Raw genomic sequence first — 21388 nt, forward strand, 5'->3', positions numbered from 1 at the left:
CGACAAGCGCCTGCTGGGCCTCTGCTGCCTTCGCGGCCTCCGCCTTCAGCCCCCCACTTCATCCCGAAGTCGGCCGGCATAGGCAACAGCCAGGTCACACTGCTAACCGGCTCTGACCAGCCAGGTTCGCCAGACCGGCGCCTCGGCCGTGGCAACTGCGCGACGAAGATTCAAAGTCAAGGCAACAAAAGAACAAGAACACTTCAAGATTCGACCCAACTACTATGTAGTTGGCCCGAATCTCGGGGGCTACACCCAGTGGGTGCGCCCGCGCGCCCCCACTAAGAGAACGCAAAACATACCTTCGGCAAGGCTGAGCGCCTCCTCCTTGGCGTCAAGCCGCGCCGTGAGCTGTCGGTGCTTATCCAGAAGCCGGTTGTAAACACCGACCCGAAAGGCGTCTAGTTCCTACAAAAGAGCAAGAATCAACATAAGACGAAGCATTTGAAGATTCGACCCAACAAATACATAGTTGGCCCGAATCTCGGGGGGGCTACACCCAGTGGGTGCGCTGGCGTGCCCGCACTAACCGGCTGCAAAGAAAAAGCCAGAGGAAGAAAAACTCAACATCACGGAGCGCTCTAGCTCCCGCGCCTGCTCCATCTCGGCATGAGCGAAGGCCTGAACCCGCTTCGCGTGCCCGCGGAGACGCTGGCTCATAGCGCCCATAGCCTCCTCCTCCTGCGTCATGGGCCCGAAGACGGTCTGGCTGGGCCCAGCCCATACCTGCTGCGACCTGGCGGCGGGACGGCCTCCCGGCGCCGTTGGCGGCTGCCTATCCACCAAGGCATGCTCGCCATCCACCGCCTCCTCTGTGGCAGGCCTTAACTCTGGCACACTAGTAGGCGTCGCCTTCGGCGCCGCGTCTGATACGTCTCCAAGGTATCTATACTTTTTTATTGTTCCATGCTATTATATTATCTATTTTGGATGTTTTATATGCATTAATATCCTATTTTATATTATTTTTGGGGCTAACCTATTAACTTAGAGCCCAGTGCCAGTTCCTGTTTTCCCTGTATTTGAGTTTCACAGAAAAGGAATACCAAACGGAGTCCAGACGGAATGAAACCTTCGCAGTGATTTTTCTTGGACCAGAAGACAACCAGGAGACTTGGAGATGAAGTTGGAGGAGCCACGAGGCGGCCACAAGGACGGAGGGCGCGCCCAGGGCTAGGACCCGCCCCCACCCTTGTGGGGCCCCCATGCACCTCTTCACCTAATTCTTTCGCCTATATATTCCCAAATATCCCCAAACCACCAGAGGCATCCACGAAAACACTTCTCCACCGCCGCAACCTTCTATACCCATGAGATCCCATCTAGAGACCTTTTCCGGCACCCTGCCAGAGGGTGGTTCGATCACGGAGGGCTTCTACATCAACTCTATTGCCCTTCCGATGAAGCGTGAGTAGTTTACCACGGACCTACGGGTCCATAGCTAGTATCTAGATGGCTTCTTCTCTCTCTTTGATTCTCAATACCATGTTCTCCTTGATGTTCTTGGAGATCTATTCGATGTAATACTTTTTGCGGTGTGTTTGCTGAGATCCGATGAATTGTGGATTTATGATTGGCTTATCTATGAATATTATTTGAATTGTTTTATGCATGATTTGATATCTTTGTAATTCTCTTCGAACTTCGGTTTGGTTTGGCCAACTAGATTGATTTTTCTTGCAATGGGAGAAGTGCTTAGCTTTGGGTTCAATCTTGCAGTGTCCTTTCCCAGTGACAGTAGGGACAGCAAGGCATGTATTGTATTGTTGCCATCGAGGATAAAAAGATGGGGTTTTCATCATATTGCTTGAGTTAATTCCTCTACATCATGTCATCTTACTTAATGCATTACTCCGTTCTTTATGAACTTAATACTCTAGATGTGTGCTGGACAGCGGTCGATGTGTGGAGTAATAGTAGTAGATGCAGAATCGTTTCGGTCTACTTGACATTGACGTGATGCCTATATTCATGATTGTTGGCTTAGATATCGTCATAACTTTGCGCTTTTCTATCAATTGCTCGGCAGTAATTAGTTCACCCACCGTGCTTTTCCATCATATAAGTTTCTATTTTCCATCATATAAGTTTCCGATCTATTATTTTGCAATCTTTTACTTTCCGATCTATAAACAAAAAATACCAAAAATATTTACTTTATCGTTTATCTATCTCTATCAAATCTCACTTTTTGCAAGTAGCTGTGAAGGGATTGATCACCCCTTTATCACGTTGGGTGCAAGTTGTTTGATTGTTTGTGCAGGTATTCGGTGATTTGTGCATTGTCTCCTACTGGACTGATACCTTGGTTCTCAAACTAAGGGAAATACTTATCTCTACTTTGTTGCATCACCCTTTCCTCTTCACGGGAAAAACCAACGCAAGCTCAAGAAGTAGCAACGTCGGGTGTCGCCTGCGCGCCCCGTCCACCATCGACTGCGGCGCCCCGTCTGCCATCGCATGCGATGTCTCCTTCGGGGCAGCCCCGCCTCCGCCTCCTTCCACCTCCACCCGCTCGACCACGTCGGTCCGCGGTAGGGTGTCGTCGCCGATCATCACGACCTCCCGGCTGTCCACCACCATCTCCGCCCAGTCGTCCGGGTCGCGCCCCTCCTCCGTCAGCGGCATGACGACCGCCGGCTCCGTGCCTGCCGTCGTCTCCAGCCACGCCGGCCAGGCCTGGGCCGCCGCCTCCAACTCCTCTAGGGCCTTGTCCCGGTCCCTTCAGGCGCAGCGCTCCATGTTCGCTGGGTCCAGGCCGAGATCCTCCCCGACCGAGCCCTCGGGCAGGTCGATGGCGTTGGTCCGGGTCTTCCGAAACGTAAAGCTGCCCCCAGATGCGGCATCTGTCGCTGCCAGCGTCAACGCCAATGACGACCTGGATCACAGCGAGAAAAGCATGAGAAAAGAACGACTCGACAGCTCGCCGGAGTCAACAAGAAAACGTACCCGGTCGTCGTCGGGATGGTCGATCTCGCCGGCGTCGCCGGGATGGCGCGGCACCTCTTCTGCCGGGTCGGCCGCGTGCTTCGTGGCCGGCTACCTCGACACCACGTCCTCTTTCACGTGCGGCCAGCTAGCTACTGTCGGCGCGCGGGACGACCCGGCCCCCTGCCGTGTTCATAGGCCGCCTCGGCGTGCCGGCATTGGCGTCTCCTCCCCTCGGCAGTGCTGCACCATCAACATGCGTCAAAACCCTCACATCATCTTCCAATCAATCTCGCAAGGGATCAGAGCACAAAAACTTACCCGTATGGCACATCTCGCCGGCTTTGGCGTTGGCCGTCTCCGGGTTCCTAGCGAGGGTCTCCGCCTCCTCCGAGCCGGTTTGCTGGGCAGCCGCCACCTGCGTTGTTGTTCCATCATATGGATGTCGGATGGCGTTCAGCAGCGCTTCCCTTATCGTGTCGGGACGAATAAGAAGATGAGACATAGGAAAGTATGAAGACTAGGGACTCACTGCCGGTGCCGGGTTCCCGTGGCTGTAGGGCGCCTTCCCAAACTGCCACTCCTCCTTCATCCCAGCCTTCGAGATGTCATTGACCTGACCGGCGATCTGCTCCTGCGTCAAACGCCGGGATGACATCCAGTTGGGATCCTGAAGGCCAGTCATCTGGCCGACGATATGCGTCCGGCGCTGCAGTGGCAGCACCCGGCACGCGATCAAGGCCGCGACGAGGTCCGTCCCGGTGAGCCCCTCGCGTGCCACCATCTCGGCAACCCGGTTGCTCAAGTTCAACACCTCCTGCACCGGGTTCTTGGGGCAGTAGGTCCAGTTGGTCTTGGCGTGCGGCATCACGTCAAGGAAGGGCGGCAAGTTGATGCGGTCCGCGCCAAGTTTGCGGATGTAGAAGAAAGAATTATGCCACTTCTTGGCAGAATCCTCGAGTGGCATCTTGGGGCACACCCCATGCGGCATGGTCGAGACAACGGCGGCCCCGCAGGCGGACATCACGCCGGCATCCGGCCCCTGCTGCTTCAAGAAGAGGAAGCGGACCCAAAGATCGACGCTGGGCTCGACGCCCAGATAGCCCTCGCACATGGTGACGAACCCCGAGAGCTGCAGCACCGTGTTCGCCCCCAGGTGATGCGGTTGAAGCCCGAAGAACTCCAAGAACGTGCGGAAGAAGTCACTCGCGGGGAGGCCGAACCAACGCTTGAAGTGGGAGAAGAAGACCACGCGCTCGGTCCCCTCCGGCCATGGTGCCAGCTCATCGTCTGGCAGGCGCACGACCACCTCCATTTCCGGCGGCAGCCGCCGCGTATCACGCAGTGTTGGGTTCTACGGTAGGGTGCGTCGACTGCAAATTAAAATTTTCCTGCTCGCAGAACTCCCAGGAACATGCTATGGGAGATGGATCACAGTTCGTTACCACTAAACACGCGGTGTCGTGCAACGGAAGAAGAGTTGGGGCAGCGCGTCCGCGTGGTTCGTCTCCTCCTTGTCCAATCTCCCTCGAACAGCCGGTCGTTGGTTCCCACGTACAGGTTCGCCGGAGTGGCGCAAGTGCACCGCCTCTAACGGTATCCGCGCGTGAAGGAGGAACGTCGTGCGGCGGACTGCTAGGTCCGATCACACAACCGGCGGCGAGTGGAGGTGTCTATTCGCAACACATGCAAACCCTAGTGACAGCGCCAAAGCAATCAACCGCATGAGTGTGTCGCACCCCACTTTATATAGGCATCCGTCGTGGGCTCAACAATTGGGCCTCGCAAGGATCCTAAAGTCCACAAGTCTACTCGGCCACAATCCGAATACAGCTCGGACCACATCCGACCAGTGTCCTCGGATCCGACCTCGTAGGTTCCTTCCCTTAAGCGCGCGACCCCTTAGGTTCAAGCCGGCTTGGTCGCAGTTCGGATCACCTCCGAACTGCACGGTTGGTAGCTTCCTCTAGCAAGGCATACCGAACACCAAGCAGACTATGAAGCTGGTTAGCAAACATGTACATCACACTTCCATTCCTTTTGCCACACGATATATGTTGTCGAGCTCAAGGCGAGTCTGTCATCCTTGTGTTAGCCCAACCTCTTTCTCGTTCCAGTGATGCCGACCACAAACCGGATTATCTCATAATCCATGTCGCATGGCCATGCTTATCTTGGTCGGATCACACGAGGGGCCCAGAGTATATCTCTCCTGATCGGAGGGGTAAATCCCATCTTGGTCGACCACGTCTTGCGGCATGGGTCTAGACAAACCCGAAACCTACCTTTGTAAATACCCAGTTATGGAGTAGCGTTTGGTCGGCCCAAAGCAAGTCTGTCACCATCCCGAGTACATGCGTTAGCTCAGGTCTTAGGACATAGAACGTATGTTGTACTAGAGACTCACAGATGACATATCGATGCATCTCATAGTTGGGTCTGTCCGACTCGGACCTTATCTCGACTCGGATCCGACTACGTCGAATCTGACCAGATCCTTCCAAGTCCATATTATCCGGTTAGCATCCAATGCTCCATGGCTAGTGAGACCAAGCCATCGACCGTGTCATATGCTATTCTAGTCGGCTGCGCATCCACACAGCCCTTTCGACTAGGGACCTTTTAGGACAGTCATCATACAATGCATAGTCCCACAAACAAGTCACGTACTTGCTGATACACATCATTGATAATGTCCAAGGACTATCTTTATTCATAAACACATAGGAAATATCATCATACATGATTGCCTCTAGGGCATATCTCCAACAGTCTCCCACTTGCACTAGAGTCAATCAAATAGACATCGAAGGCCCATAGCTCTAACGTGCCCCTCATGCTTGGGTTGTGGAAGTGGCTTAGTCAACGGATCTGCAACATTTGCATCCGTGTGAATTTTGCATAACTCTATATCACCCTTCTTTACGATCTTTCATATCAGGTGATATTTCCAATCTATGTGTCTGACCTTGTCGTGATTCCTCGGCTCCTTGGCTTGTGCGATGGCACCCGAATTATCACAATAAAGGTCCACGGTTTCACCGAGGCTTGGAAAATACCAAGATCATCCAAAAAGTTTCGGATCCAAACACCTTCCTTTGGAGCTTCACAAGACGCAATGTATTCGGCTTCTGTGGTAGAATCGGCCACCGTATCTTGCTTGGAACTCATCCAGCTCACTGCTCCTCCGTTCATGACGTACACTAATCCAGACTGTGATCGACAATCATCTCTGTCGGTTTGGAAACTAGCATCGGCGTAACCCCTTACGACGAGCTCTTCCTCACCTCCATAAACTAGGAACATCTCTTTAGTCCTTTTCAGGTACTTTAAAATAGTCTTTACCGCTACCCAGTGACTCTCACCTGGGTTGGCTTGGTATCTGCTTGTTAGGCTTATTGCAAAAGCAACATCTGGCCTTGTACATATCATGGCATACATGATGGATCCGATTGCCGAGGCATACGGAATCCTACTCATCCTGCTTCGCTCATCAGATGTCGAAGGACTCTGAGTCTCACTTAGCTTTATACCATGTGAGAGTGGCAAGAACCCTTTCTTCGCCTCACTCATGTTGAAGCGCTTCAACACATTATCTATGTACGTGCTCTGGCTTAAGCCGAGAAGCCTTATCGATCTATCTCTATAGATCTTAATGCCTAATATATACATTGCCTCACCAAGGTCCTTCATCGAAAATTTGCCATTCAATGAATCCTTGACCGAGTTCAGCATCGAAACATCATTTCCGATCAGTAGTATGTCATCCACATACAAGATCAAAAACACTATCAAGCTCCCACTTAACTTCTTGTATAAACAAGAGTCCTCTTCGCTTTTGATGAAGCCGAAACCAGTGACGACCTCATCAAAATGAATGTTCCACCTCCGAGATGCTTGCCTCAACCCATAAATGGATCTCTTGAGCTTGCATACCTTACTAGTGCTAGTTGGATTGACAAAACCCTCAGGCTGTATCATATACACGTCCTCGGTCAAATTTCCGTGAAGGAAAGCCGTCTTGACATCCATCTGCCATATCTCGTAATCGAAATATGCAGCAATAGCTAGTACGATCCTTACCGACTTCATCATCACTACCGGCGAGTAAGTCTCGTCGTAGTCACTTCCTTGAACTTGTCCATAACCTTCAGCGACAAGCCGAGCTTTGTGGATCTGAACATTTCCATCCACATCGGTTTTCTTCTTAAAGACCCATTTGCAACCAATGGCTGTTACGCCAGGCGGCGGATCAACCAAGTCCCAGACTTGATTCTCATCCATGGACTTTAACTCGGATCTCATGGCCTCCAGTCATGCCTCGGAATCTGGGCTTACCATCGCTTCCGCATATGTGGCTGGCTCGTCGCTTTCTAGCAACAATACAACGCGCACTCTGCGTAATCTTTCCGACCTCCGTGGTTCCGGTGATGCTTCCACTACGGGTTTCCTGACTAACTCCGGTATGATCTCATCACCATCCGAGTCGTCCCCGAGTGGTCCTCGAAAATCTTCGAGTCGAACCGTCCTCCCACTGGCCTCCCGACTGAGAAACTCTTTCTCAAGGAAAACCCCGTTCCGAGCAACAAATACTTTGTTCTCTTCCCGCTTGTAGAAGCTATATTCCAAGGTTTCCCTCAAATATCCCACAAATATGCATTTATCCGACTTGGGTGTAAGCTTGTCTGACATAAGTCGCTTGACGAATGCTTCACAACCCCAAATCTTTAGAAAAGACAAACTGGGACTCTTCCCGGTCCACATCTCATGTGGTGTCTTGTCTACGGATTTTGATGGTACCCTGTTAAGTGTGAAAGCTACAGTTTCTAGAGCGTATCCCCAGAATGACAAGGGTAAATTCGATTTGCTCATCATAGACCGAACCATGTCCAACAAGGTCATATACCTCCGTTCCGACACACCATTTCTTTGTGGCGTACCCGGAGGTGTGAGCTGAGGTACTATACCTCGGCTTTCCAGATGATCTTCAAACTCCTGGCTCATCACCTCCACGATCAGATCGTAGAAGCTTTATAGTCTTGCCGAGCTGATTCTCAACCTCGTTCTGAAACTCTTTGAACTTTTCAAAAGTTTCCGACTTGTGCCTCATCAAATAGATATATCCATATCTACTCAAGTCGTCGGTAAAGTCACGAAGTACTGATAGCCACCTTTGGCAGTTGTGCTCATTGGTTCACACACATCACTGTGTATCAGTTCCAACAGCTTGGACGCCCTCTCGCAACTCTTTGCGAAAGGAGACTTAGTCATCTTGCCGAGCAAGCATGATTCGCATGTCTCGAATGACCCGAAGTCGGACGAAGTTAGGAGCCCATCATCATGGAGCTTCTTCATGCGTTTCAGACTAATGTGTCCAAGCGGGCAATGCCAGAAGTATGTCGGATTTATCTCATTAGGCTTATGCCTCTTGACATTCACGTTATAGACCGGTTCCTGTTCCAGATTCAATATAAATAACCCATCAACAATGGGTGCATAGCCATGGAACATACCATTCAAATAAAATGAACAACCATTGTCCTTTAAATTGAATTCAAAACCCTGACTCATCAAACATGAGGCAGAAATAATGTTCCGACTAAGTGCAGGAATGTAATAACAATTATTCAATTCCAAAATAAACCCAGAAGGAAGCTAGAGTTGCATCGTGCCGACCTCCAACGCAGCAACTCTTGCTTTGTTGCCGACCCTGATGTCAATCTCCCCTTGTGCCACACGCCTAGTTCTTATCAGCCCCTGCATCGAGTTGCAAATATGAACAACCGATCCAGTATCAAATACCCAAGAGCTACTAGGTATGTCAGCAAGGTAAATGTCTATAACATATGCAACAAGTGTACCTTTGCCTGAAGCAGCATTCCAGGCCTTCTTGCCATGCTCTGCAAGCCACTTGCTACAGTTCCTCTTCCAGTGACCAGTCTCCTTGCAATAATAGCAGATGGTCTTCGAGTCCGATCCTGACTTCGACGCAGCAGCGGAGGTTACCGTCTCCGTGCCCTTTGCCTTAGCCTTTTTCTTGGACCAACTCTTCTTGAACTTAGCCGATTTCTGCACCATCAACACTTGATGTGTGCCTTTCTTAATATCTTTCTCTGCCACTTTGAGCATCCCATGCAATTCAGTGAGCTTCTTATCCATGCCATGCATATGATAGTTTGAGATGAACGTCCCATAGCTGGGCGGAAGAGAACCCAGAACTGCATCAGTAGCCAGCTCATCCAAGAGCGGGAAGCCCAACCGATCCAAAGCTTGCACGTATCCGATCATCTTGATCACATGCGGGCTCAGTGGATCACCTTCCTTCAGCTTGCAATCCATCAAGGATCGCCAGACGTTGAACCTTTCGGTCCTAGCCTATGTCTGAAACATGCTCTTGAGACTCTCGATCATATCGTAAGCCTCAACATTTTTGAAATGCTGTTGCAAATCGGGCTCCATACAAGCCAGCATCGGACAGCTGATCTCTGTTGATTCATCAATGTAACATCCCAAAATTCTAAATTTTGGAATGTTATAATAAACAGATAGATTGGATTGATTGTTTGATTGATTGACTGAAAGTGAGTGGAATTCGAAATCTTTTGAAAATTAAATGAGAGGGAATAAAAGGACTTTCCCAAACTTTCATTTTGCTTTTATGATCTCCATGAATTCAAATTCTTTTCATCACAAAACCCTCGAGAGAAGATGACATGACTTCTTCCATTTATTTAAATGAAAAGGGGTGTTGAAAGTATTTGAATTTCATTCGAGAATATTTTTCCAATTCTGAAACTTTAGGCAACTCAATGATTTTCACGAGAGAAGATAATATGACTTCTTCAAAACAAATGAAATATGAGTTGGGAGTTTCAAAGGATTTATTCAAAGTCCCATTGAAATTATTTTTCAATATTGGAGTTATTTGAGTTTTATTCAAATTATTTTTCTCCAAAAACAAAATATACAGAAAATAGGGTAACATGATTCCCTACATCAGAAAATTGGAGAGAAATAAATTTGAAATCATTTTGGTATTTTAAAAATGATTTTTATTGGATTTTATTAAGACAGTAGCACTTTTTGCTTTATTTAAATTTGTGAGGATTTTATTTGACTTTACAAAAATGTTCACGCGGTAGGAAATCTTTTTCTGAAAATTTTGATATATTATATGCCTATATAAGTTTATTATTTATTTTGGTTTTATTGTTTGTCTGGTAAAAAAACAAAAAACAAAAAACAAAAAAACTTCTAGACCGACCGGGCCGGCCCAGCCAGCCAGCCAGGCCACGGCCCAGCCGGCCCACGCGCCCGCACCGCCGCCTCCGACTCCGGGAGGAGTTCGCCGCCCGCACGCCTCCCGAGCGCCGCCACCGCGCCGTGCCGCCTCCGGTCTCCCCTTGCCCCTCCTCCAAGCCGCGCCCCTCCCCTGGCCTTTATAAGGCGAGACCGCCGCCCCGCCCCTCTCTTCTCGTCCGCCGCCGCCGCACCCCGCACTCGCCGGAGTTGCCGCCGCCACCGAGATTCGTCGCCGATGCCCCGCTCCGCCCCGCCACTCCCGACCGACGCCGCCCCCTCAATCCTCACTGCCGCGCCGCGCCGAGCCCCCTGACGCCTTCGCCGCCGCCGGAGACCCACCGGAGCCGTCGCCCCGTCGATGTCCGAGCCGCCGCCGCCATCTCCCTCGCCGCCGGCAGCCACCGTCGCCGCGGTACGCCTCGCCTTTTCCCTCATACGTTAGATCTACGATTGACGGTTCAGATTAGATCTAGGTTTCATTTTTTTCAAACCAGTATGTTTAGTTAACGAACGTTCGTTCGTTTAGCGTTGGATGTGGATGTTTTCACTATATAAGCCTCGGCAGCGAATGTTCATATATTAGATTTGTTTTTATTGCCAGGGACCCGTTTGTAAGTATTTTTTAATTGCAGTTTAGCCCCTGTTTTTCAAACTAGCACAACTTTTTACTCGTTTGTCCAAATCCAACGAAACCAACGCCCACTTTTTCGTTATGATCCCCTCTATCCAGTTAAACAACTTAAACATGTTTTTGAAAGTTTTAAAATTTGATTTCAAACAGATTTGTATTTGAACTTCTTTTGTTCATAACTTGAGTTCCGTAACTCCGTTTGAGTTGATTCTTTTTGCAAATCGAAGCTCTTGACTAAACTTTCTGATAAGGCCAAATTCACATAATTTTGGTACTGTTAGAAATTGTTTTATGTCGCAAGAGTTATTTGCTTTGTTTTGATGTTTTCCGAACTATCTTCTTCGTTCTTCTCGATCTTTTGAGTGATTGCTTATGTGTGGTTACTATTGCTTGCTTACGATAGATTGACCGGAGTGTGACGAGTAGATCTATCCAGAGTTTTGAGTGCGAATCATCTTCATCAACATTGCAGGCAAGTTCACACTTTGATCATACCCCGTTCATACCCAGTTTTTATTGCATTAGATCTATTTCCTCAAACACTTGCCTGATTAGGATCTAAATAAACTGTGGGTACTGGGAAGTAGTTGAGGTAGTACCTATTACCTGTTTTCTTATCAAACCCTTGGGAGTTACTTCTACGTCGCTTTTATTATTACCATGCTATGCTCGTAGACGTGGATTGGGTTTGAGAGATATTCACGACAGATGTGAGATGTTTATTAATGGTTCAACTTAAGGTGGCAACTAAAACTCACATCTGGGTGGATTGAGGCACCTGGAGAACCCAATGTTGTCTGTATGTATAAGGTCCGCCACCCAGGCTCAAAGGGATCATAAGATTATTCATGCTAGAAACTTCCGTGTGCAGCCACAAGCTATTATGGGCTCTAGCATAGCTGAGTAGGTTACAGGATCTCTTGAAGAGGTGGACTAGCAGATGTAGGGGAAAGTAGGTGTACCGGTCCATCCAGAGTAAAGAGTGATTGTTTCTGAAAGACTGTGTCTCGGTCATCCGTTTCTCAAACATCATGCAGTGCGAGAATCAAGCGGAGGCGATCGAGTCTTGTGGGGAAAAGTGCGCAAACCTCTGCAGAGTGTACAAACTAATCATGGTTAGCCGTGTCCCCGGTTATGGACATCTTGAGTATCTAGTTCTTGGATTATCCCGTTGATCTCATCATGTTACTTTTATTTAATATTGTTGGGTTAATGATGATACTTAATTGGGATTGAGATGCTGTCAACCATCTCAATGTTTCACAACCACCATGATAGTTAAATAAAATTTATTCCTTTGCAGTAGGGAAAAATTGGCTTTTCGCAAAAACATTATAACCATAGAGCTTTTCCACTAGCCATATATGTATGTAGTGATAGCCTTTGTTCATCATTTCTCTATGGTGTGAATTTGCCAGCATATTCCATGTGCTGACCCGTTTTCGGGCTGCAACGTTCATGTTGCAGGATGTCTTACGACGAGTAAGTGATTCGTTAGGGTTACGATTTCTACACTCAACTTTGCCGTTGGTGTTGATGGGAATCCACAACCTTGTTACTTCCGCTATTTTGGATTGAGGTAATAGTATTTACGTTATTTTATACATGTGATTTACCTCTGTTATAAATCCTCGAGTACTGTGTGTGTCAGCATACCGATCCAGGGATGACACTTAAGCACAGAGACTCGATCCATTCGGGTCGGGTCGCTACAAGATGGATCAGAGCACATGTTGACTGTAGGACGTGACCCTAGAAACTGGCAAGCCCATAGGAAGGATTTTCTCAAAAACTTTCCTTTTGAAAAAGATCTTTTACCTCTCTTCTCTTCTGAGTTTATTCAAATATTCCCTTTTAGTGAGACCATGCCCTTTTTCCTTTTGGACCACTCGAAGATTCGACGGATGAGACCACTTCAAGAAGTACAAGATATCGGACAACTAAGACCATTCGGAATGAAGAGGAATTTACCGTGCATTATGATAATGGAAACTACAACGGTTGAAGACTCCGAAGACTGGGAGAATTTGAAGGCTCTGAAGAATTGCCAGATGTGTATGACCTAGGAAGGTTACCCTTATGGAACTTGGCAGACTATGGAAGCTGTCAATACCCGAGATCAAGGTGTATCGGAGAAAGACCGAAACATGGAGAGTTAGAAACTCAAAGTTTTGTCAAGGAAACCCAAAGACAGGAGATACCAGTTATGGAATGAAAGCTCATGGCAGTAACATGGGCATAGACACGGCTGACCATGGTGTTATTACCCATTTATGCTATTGTCACCGTGCGGAGTTAAGCATGCAGATGCATGGAAGGATTGGATGGTAGAAGGCTGATGGAGCACCTATCAGCAAGACGAAGTTTTAACCTTAGCTGGTGTATCACCAGGGTCTGGAGCATTACATCAGGAAGTTTAAAGATGAACCTTCAGGAAGCAGTATTCGACAAGTAAGTGTTTCGTGAAGAACTCAGAACCTAGAAGTTGAAAGTAGCCATGATGGAGGAGCAAAACCTCGAGATAACGGAGACTCGTCAGGAACTGAAGGACAGTAGGATCAGGGTTCATGTCAAGGATGTTGAGACCCAGAAGTTGGAGCGCAACTCCAGAAATATTAAAGGACGTCATGAGAGACTTCGCGTCAACAGAGATGATTTGGCAAAAGAACTTGAGAAGGACAAGCATGATCGGAAGAAGCCATTGGAGGCATGAACAAGACTTGGAGAGTTTGATGACATTGAAGACTTATTGACCTTTAGAAGACCAAACCCCTGTTATACCTACGTTAGATGCGACGTTTGTGAGCTGTCATTTGTTTGTTGTTTTTCCGACAGCCACAATAAAAATCTGTCTTTTCAAAACTATTGTTTGTATTGTGTGCATCCCTCTCGACCTCTCTTATCTCACCCCAAACCCATGGACCCAACAGAGGATGAAGGGAGATGAGCTTGTATTTTCTGGACCAATGAGTCAATTGGAGACGGACCGATGGATTCAGAACATGGAGGATCACATGAAGAATAACCCTATAGTCGGAAGGGATATGACCCGGCATGCTCTTCAATGTTTTGAAAGAGGTGCTGCTACCTGGTGGAGGATGTACCAAACCATCAATGGATGGCAAGGAGTAACCACTTGGAAAGAATTTAAGTGGACTCTACAAAGATCTCGTCTTGTGTCCCAGAAATTGAAGCCTTATGGAAAGGATATGAAGAAACCTTGTGCATACAAGCCTTGTGGAGAAATAGGACACAACCATAAGGAACACAAGGATGAATGCCTAATTGTGAAGGAAGCCACCCAGCTGAAGAATGCCCAACTCGGCAGATCACTTGTTTCTTGTGTGAAGGGACTACCCACTACCCTACTCAGTGTCACATCTACCCCGTGGTACAAAGGACCGTCCAGCAGAAGAAAGAAGCAAGGAAAAGAGCCCTCATGGAAATGTTAGAGGAATCTGTGATGAAGGAAGGGGTGGAGGACACACCCAAAGAAGAACCAAATAAACCCTGCACCAAGTCATGCTATTCATGTGGAGAAGAAGGACACATCTCCCAAAATTGTCTGAATGGGGATTTAGTAGAATTCCCGACAGAGGAAGTAGAGTATGACCCACAGGAAATAGAAGCCCTGATTGGAACGGAAAAGTCCAGGAAGAGAAATAGATTGGATCCCAGGAACAACCCAATTTCTACAAAAAATGACCTGAGTCATATCACATGTTACAGGTGCAAAAATTCAGGACACTACTTCAGTGATTGCCCAAAAGGGAAGATGAGGACCCCAGGAGGCTATATAATCACAAGGAAACCTCGAGATATGTCAGAAGTAATATGTTTCCGTTGTGATGAAGCAGGGCACTTTGCCAGGGAATGCCCCAAGGAGACGGAGACTTGTGGCAAATAGTTGAGTGCAACGAGTAATATAGTAGTAGTAGTGTTGACATTCTTAGTGAGGTGTCGGATTGAGGCATGTAATGGAATGCAGGAGATTGAAATAATTTGAGAATCAATAAAGTTAGCATCATTAGTATTGATTTGGATTTTATGAGTTGTTACTCTATGAAGAAAAGATTTTTGACCATTTTCGAGGATATGAGAAATATGGTCTATGGAAGATTGTGCATTTTAAAGGGGGTAGTACCCTGTGAGGAAACTTGACCCTTGGAAAAAGGTAATGATATTCCACGAAGTGGATGTCGAACAAAATAAGTATGAGTTTTATCTCGATATGTTGGATACCCCAAGAATATGAGGGTATGGAGTATTATTGGATGTAAAGGAGGTAGTCTATGAAATTGGAGACGGAGCATGTCTTCGTATGTTCCCTCTGCGAGGAGTTAAACTATTGGAGTTAAGGGAAAGTTAGCCCCGAGATTTGTAGGACCATACCGAGTTTTGGAACGTATGGGAGAAGTGGCCAACAAGTTGGAGTCACCCGAAGGACTGTCATGAGTTCATGATGTGTTTCACGTTTTCCAGTTGAAGAAGTGCCATGCCGAGATGGCCAATATTCCCCTGTAAGGACGCTTGACCCTGGAAAGGATAATGATGTTCCACGAAGTGGAGTATGGACTTCATAAGTATAAGTTTTATCTCGGTATGTGGGATATCCCACGAGGATGAAGAGTACTATTGGATATAAAGGAGGTATGATGTTGGAAATATGTACCAATGGAAATTCCATGATGAGTCTGAGTAATCATGTCCTAGTGGTGCCAATAGAAGGAAGGAAGACAGTACAATTGGATGGATTTAAGAATACTAGGAAGTTGGATGTTGGATTAATGATCAGTTGCTCGATGATAAGTTCAAGGACTACAAGTGATGAGATGGGCCATAACCCGCAGGCCCAGGACCTGCCAAGAAGCAAGCACACTCTTGTTGAAGGGAAGACCCTGGAAGAAGTTACGATTTTATCGATAGACGATTTTATAGGAGTAACGCAAAACCTGAGAGTTGTGAAGGAACGATAGATGTTTGTTTGGCTTGCAGAATCCATGGATTTATCCGAACTTGGTTCGTCGATAAGAGAAATTCTGCAATGCTTGCAAGGTTGACCGAGTGTTAGAATGCGAGATTCGCTAAACCATATACAAGGTAATGATTTGGGTGCGGAATGGATTGATCACCATACTGACTTACTCTTATTGTTCGCCTTGCTATACGGGATGGTAAATCTGAGTGACTTGCCTATAGTAGAGTGACGACGATTTAAACCTTGTTTAAACCTTAGAATGGTGTAAGTACTTTTTCCCCTTGTACAAGGCAGCTCTTGCCAATAGTAGGTTATACTGTGAGGATCAACCAGACCCATTTCCTGCTGGAGAAACCATAAATTGTTGACCACCAGGAGATGTCGATAGTTGTTTAGTTTGGCGCCAGACCCGTCAGCTACGAAGACCGAGTCATGGAAGAACCTTACCAAGATGAAAGGACAAAAGAATTGAGGAAAAGGTTATGCCGCTACCCAAAGAGCCAGAGAAGGAATTTTTCCGAGAATCTGAGAAGACTGACACTGTCAACAACAAGGATGGAGTATACGAGTTTTGATGGAACCGTAACAATGATTCTAAGGGTGGTAGCACCCCAGACCCTGAGATGATCGATGGATTTTGAGGACACCCCAAACCTAACCTATTTCTTTCTAGCCTCTCCGAATCTCGAGGACGAGATTCATTTTAAGGGTGGTAGGTTTGTAACATCCCAAAATTCTAAATTTTGGAATGTTATAATAAACAGATAGATTGGATTGATTGTTTGATTGATTGACTGAAAGTGAGTGGAATTCGAAATCTTTTGAAAATTAAATGAGAGGGAATAAAAGGACTTTCCCAAACTTTCATTTTGCTTTTATGATCTCCATGAATTCAAATTCTTTTCATCACAAAACCCTCGAGAGAAGATGACATGACTTCTTCCATTTATTTAAATGAAAAGGGGTGTTGAAAGTATTTGAATTTCATTCGAGAATATTTTTCCAATTCTGAAACTTTAGGCAACTCAATGATTTTCACGAGAGAAGATAATATGACTTCTTCAAAACAAATGAAATATGAGTTGGGAGTTTCAAAGGATTTATTCAAAGTCCCATTGAAATTATTTTTCAATATTGGAGTTATTTGAGTTTTATTCAAATTATTTTTCTCCAAAAACAAAATATACAGAAAATAGGGTAACATGATTCCCTACATCAGAAAATTGGAGAGAAATAAATTTGAAATCATTTTGGTATTTTAAAAATGATTTTTATTGGATTTTATTAAGGCAGTAGCACTTTTTGCTTTATTTAAATTTGTGAGGATTTTATATGACTTTACAAAAATGTTCACGCGGTAGGAAATCTCTTTCTGAAAGTTTTTATATATTATATGCCTATATAAGTTTATTATTTATTTTGGCTTTATTGTTTGTCTGATAAAAACAAAAAACAAAAAAACTTCTAGACCGACCGGGCCGGCCCAGCCGGCCCACGCGCCCGCACCGCCGCCTCCGACTCCGGGAGGAGTTCGCCGCCCGCACGCCTCCCGAGCACCGCCACCGCGCCGTGCCGCCTTCGGTCTCCCCTTGCCCCTCCTCCAAGCCGCGCCCCTCCCCTGGCCTTTATAAGGCGAGACCGCCGCCCCGCCCCTCTCTTCTCGTCCGCCGCCGCCGCACCCCGCACTCGCCGGAGTTGCCGCCGCCACCGAGATTCGTCGCCGATGCCCCGCTCCGCCCCGCCACTCCCGACCGACGCCGCCCCCTCAATCCTCACTGTCGCGCCGCGCCGAGCCCCCTGACGCCTTCGCCGCCGCCGGAGACCCACCGGAGCCGTCGCCCTGTCGACGTCCGAGCCACCGCCGCCATCTCCCTCGCCGCCGGCAGCCACCGTCGCCGCGGTATGCCTCGCCTTTTCCCTCATCCGTTAGATCTAGGATTGACGGTTCAGATTAGATCTAGGTTTCATTTTTTTTCAAACCAGTATGTTTAGTTAACGAACGTTCGTTCGTTTAGCGTTGGCAGTGGATGTTTTCACTATATAAGCCTCGGCAGCGAACGTTCATATATTAGATTTGTTTTTATTGCCAGGGACCCGTTTGTAAGTATTTTTTAATTGCAGTTTAGCCCCTGTTTTTCAAACTAGCACAACTTTTTACTCGTTTGTCCAAATCCAACGAAACCAACGCCCACTTTTTCGTTATGATCCCCTCTATCCAGTTAAACAACTTAAACATGTTTTTGAAAGTTTTAAAATTTGATTTCAAACAGATTTGTATTTGAACTTCTTTTGTTCATAACTTGAGTTCCGTAACTCCGTTTGAGTTGATTCTTTTTGCAAATCGAAGCTCTTGACTAAACTTTCTGATAAGGCCAAATTCACATAATTTTGGTACTGTTAGAAATTGTTTTATGTCGCAAGAGTTATTTGCTTTGTTTTGATGTTTTCCGAACTATCTTCTTCGTTCTTCTCGATCTTTTGAGTGATTGCTTATGTGTGGTTACTATTGCTTGCTTACGATAGATTGACCGGAGTGTGACGAGTAGATCTATCCAGAGTTTTGAGTGCGAATCATCTTCATCAACATTGCAGGCAAGTTCACACTTTGATCATACCCCGTTCATACCCAGTTTTTATTGCATTAGATCTATTTCCTCAAACACTTGCCTGATTAGGATCTAAATAAACTGTGGGTACTGGGAAGTAGTTGAGGTAGTACCTATTACCTGTTTTCTTATCAAACCCTTGGGAGTTACTTCTACGTCGCTTTTATTATTACCATGCTATGCTCGTAGACGTGGATTGGGTTTGAGAGATATTCACGACAGATGTGAGATGTTTATTAATGGTTCAACTTAAGGTGGCAACTAAAACTCACATCTGGGTGGATTGAGGCACCTGGAGAACCCAATGTTGTCTGTATGTATAAGGTCCGCCACCCAGGCTCAAAGGGATCATAAGATTATTCATGCTAGAAACTTCCGTGTGCAGCCACAAGCTATTATGGGCTCTAGCATAGCTGAGTAGGTTACAGGATCTCTTGAAGAGGTGGACTAGCAGATGTAGGGGAAAGTAGGTGTACCGGTCCATCCAGAGTAAAGAGTGATTGTTTCTGAAAGACTGTGTCTCGGTCATCCGTTTCTCAAACATCATGCAGTGCGAGAATCAAGCGGAGGCGATCGAGTCTTGTGGGGAAAAGTGCGCAAACCTCTGCAGAGTGTACAAACTAATCATGGTTAGCCGTGTCCCCGGTTATGGACATCTTGAGTATCTAGTTCTTGGATTATCCCGTTGATCTCATCATGTTACTTTTATTTAATATTGTTGGGTTAATGATGATACTTAATTGGGATTGAGATGCTGTCAACCATCTCAATGTTTCACAACCACCATGATAGTTAAATAAAATTTATTCCTTTGCAGTAGGGAAAAATTGGCTTTTCGCAAAAACATTATAACCATAGAGCTTTTCCACTAGCCATATATGCATGTAGTGATAGCCTTTGTTCATCATTTCTCTATGGTGTGAATTTGCCAGCATATTCCATGTGCTGACCCGTTTTCGGGCTGCAACGTTTCATGTTGCAGGATGTCTTACGACGAGTAAGTGATTCGTTAGGGTTACGATTTCTACACTCAACTTTGCCGTTGGTGTTGATGGGAATCCACAACCTTGTTACTTCCGCTATTTTGGATTGAGGTAATAGTATTTACGTTATTTTATACATGTGATTTACCTCTGTTATAAATCCTCGAGTACTGTGTGTGTCAGCATACCGATCCAGGGATGACACTTAAGCACAGAGACTTGATCCATTCGGGTCGGGTCGCTACAATCAATGAGCTTCTGGTAGGCATTCTTAGTTGTGGCACTAGCATTATCGGCAGGTTCCTCTGGAAGTGGATCCTCTAGAACATGTTCCTTTTTATCATGCTTGAGAACAATTCTCAGATTTCTATACCAGGTGGTAAAGTTTGTTCCATTTAGTTTATCCTTTTCCAAAATATATTTCAATGCAAAGTTGGGTTGAGCAGGTGGTGCCATTGATCTACAACAGAAAATATGCAATCACTAAGCAATGTGTTTATGTAGAGTAATTCAAGCCTGAACAGAAATACTCCCACTGAAGTTAGCATCCCTCCGCAAACTCTCAGTGATTCAGGATCCGACTAGCACATGCGACTATTGAGCTTTAGCATCACTGCTAGACAACATGCCTATCCGGTAAGCAACTCCTTGCTAATCGTATCTCTATACGACTCCTGTCGGTCGGGAAGGTATCTCACACCCGGCCCCCAACCTTCTTTGCCACAAGGCCCAAAACCATTTTGATAGCCTTGTCAAGTTAACCTGATGCAATGCATGTTCGTGTCCGACACGAACCCTTCGGTTCAAGGACACCCAGCAGCACCCCAATTTTATGAGCCCACTACTAGACGTACTTGACATGCGAAGGTGCAACATCGGGGATGGAAAATTGCTTGATATTAACGAGGGATCTTTCTACCATTCTAACATGCATAGAAACAAAGAAGCATAACAATCACAAATAAACATATATTGTGAAATAGTATGGCTCCTTCATGGATGTTCTTCCAGGTCGGCTCTGACTCCGATGACCATCTAGGAACTCCATCTTGTTTGTCACGCCCGGACGCCCAGCCACCAACCTGATATCTATTATCCAACTACTGCAACTAGTAATGAATTTTACATAGGGTCACAAGTCGACACGCAGGTTGTTATACAATATAATGACAACACTTTGGCTCCTGCCGGCTGACAAACATGACACGCAGGCCATGTATAATTACACACATGCATCACATACACATGAGCCATACTATTCACATCAAACCTGCAAAACAAAGTTATGCATAGAATCGCATTCTACCGGTTTGTGTGTCGGGTACGAAATACACGGCGCTACGCACTCGGCGTTTTCGGAAATCACAGATCATATCTGAACTCCGTTCACGCCGAATTTTCTGATTTGGCCGATCTTATCGATCATCGTGAATCCCATTCGGATTTACGTTTCACTGTTAACCCCGATGGCGGATAACCGACCGGTAGGGGTAGATCGTGTCACGTCCTCATCGATCCCGACTAACAGAAAACATAGCCTCAACGATCCCCATGTGCAGTTGACCACATCAACCATGCACATAGTCGATCTCATCAATGATGACAGATCTCATCTACCGCCTCCACATATCTAATATGCATACGATCTGAATCCCAATCCTATAGCAGAGGCTCTGATACCACTGTTGGGTTCTACGGTAGGGTGCATCGACTGCAAATTAAAATTTTCCTGCACGCAGAACTCCCAGGAACATGCTACGAGAGATGGATCACGGTTCGTTACCACTAGACGCGCGGTGTCGTACGGTGGAAGAAGAGTTGGGGTAGCTCGTCCGCGTGGTTCGTCTCCTCCTAGTCCGATCTCCCTCGAACAGTCAGTCGTCGGTTCCCACGTATAGGTTCGCCGGAGCGGCGCAAGTGCATCGCCTCTAACGGTATCCGCGCGTGCAGGAGGAACGTC

This window comes from Aegilops tauschii, chromosome 2 (assembly GCF_002575655.3).
Source record: "Aegilops tauschii subsp. strangulata cultivar AL8/78 chromosome 2, Aet v6.0, whole genome shotgun sequence".
Taxonomy (NCBI): Eukaryota; Viridiplantae; Streptophyta; class Magnoliopsida; order Poales; family Poaceae; genus Aegilops; species Aegilops tauschii.